Source organism: Dermacentor silvarum, chromosome 8 (assembly GCF_013339745.2).
Source record: "Dermacentor silvarum isolate Dsil-2018 chromosome 8, BIME_Dsil_1.4, whole genome shotgun sequence".
NCBI classification, from domain to species: Eukaryota; Metazoa; Arthropoda; class Arachnida; order Ixodida; family Ixodidae; genus Dermacentor; species Dermacentor silvarum.
Window position 1 is genome coordinate 59,540,829 of NC_051161.1, and position 1,865 is coordinate 59,542,693.

The following is a 1,865-nucleotide window of genomic DNA, read 5'->3' on the forward strand; positions in this document are numbered from 1 at the left end:
CGATGGCGCTGGCGCGAGCCCTCCTACATGACGCGTTCTAAACCTCCTCTTCCTCTATAGTTTTCAATATGGTGTTCCATTTGGAAGGGGAAACAGCGTGTTAAACGAGAAGTAAGAGAGATCTACACGCATGTGTTCTCGATCTTTCTTAGTCCTCGTCTTACTCGTTGTTTCCCCTTCCATGTAGGTGTGATGGCAGTACCAGTCCCCAACTTATATATAAAAAATTACATATTTCTGCCGACCGTACCAGGCAAATATTTTCAAAAAAAATTTGTTGGAATCACGTTAGAAGCATAGTTAGAAGCACGTTAGCATAGTTCAGAAGTGCATAGTTCATAAGTGCATAGCATAGTGCATAGCATAGAAGCATAGTTCGCGTTCTGTGGTATTTGCCTTCTTGCAAGAGCAGGCATTCATTGTGACCATGGCTCCCTTGTGGGGGCCTTAACATCAAGTTTTAAATAATTTCTTTAGTTTGGTCGGCATCTGTTCTGTCTTTTTTTAATAATTATTTACCAACCAGGCGAGATTTCATCACACTCTTGATTTCAAAGAGAAGACGCTTTAGTTGCCAGTTACCGCACATGTGCGTGCGCGTGTGTGTGTATTGTGCATGAATGAAACATTTCATGTGACGCCCTCGTCATCTCTTGCAGTAAGCTAAGCATATAGCCTGGCAAACACCTCCAGCAGCTTAAAAAAATATATCTTTCTCTGTCCTTCTTCTTAGTACATTTACTTCTGGTCCAACAATTTGTGTGTTGTATGTTGCCACGACATCGGTCTCCTATCTTCTCACTTCCATACGCAGAATCGCCGTTCTCGCTGGCTTATGTCTATTTGATTGTGCAACTAACTATTCGTTGAACACTCATTTCAAAGTCATGGGTAACAGACAGCATGGGCAGTGCTCCCACATACTCGTACATTGGTGAGAATTGGAGTTACTCCGAGCACCTGTCACAAACAGTTCCTGGAGCATGCACGCCAGCGTAGGTGCGCCGTTACGAACGCGAGTGGTAGAGCGAAAGATTTTGCGCGGAAGAGACGAAGGGAAACAGCTGTTCGTGAACAGCAGCTCGAAACGATCACCAGTCGTTTATATATACATTCGCACGCTCTTCCGCGTGGAGCTGGTTCGCTCGGAGAACGCGCAGCGAGCCGTTCGGGGTCAACTTCCCAAATTTAATCCTTCGATCCGATCCACGCTTCGCAAGTCGTCGTTCCGATGTCGCTGCGAAATGCGCGCGATGTTTACACAAGCTTCGTATCGTAGGACGCAGAGAAATGCTGCGGGGAAGAACGCGTCCAGAACAGGGGACGTATTCTGAAACGTTCCACTTCGGCCATATTTCGCTTTTCGCCTTCAGATGCGCGCTGATTGGCTGTTTTAGCAAAATTGGATGAGCTTATTGGCTGGTTGAGCCCGACGTCATTCGTTTTCGCTCAACCAGCCAATCAGCGCGCATCTGAAGGCGAAAAGCGAAATATCGCCGAAGTGGAACGTTTTAGAATACGACGCCAGGTTACGTTCTCCTGTTGTTAGGTGCATATTGTACAACGGGGTGCATGGGATACTATTGCAATCAGTATGAACTAAAACGCGAAAGCGCGTGGCCATGCTGTCTCGCGTTGTAGCTCACACTGAGCATGATAGTACTTCCCTTCGCGTGGTCCTGGCAGTGTTACCACGAGAGAAGGAAAACAGTGGCTGTGGTGAGAACTCAACGCAAAAAAATATGGCAGCGGGAGTGAACACAGCACATGGGACGTGTCCTGTCGATCTCTTACGTTACGGCGTGTTCTTCGTCCCTGTCATTCTTGCGATACGTTCTCACCTCTTAGCTATTAACAAACTTGCC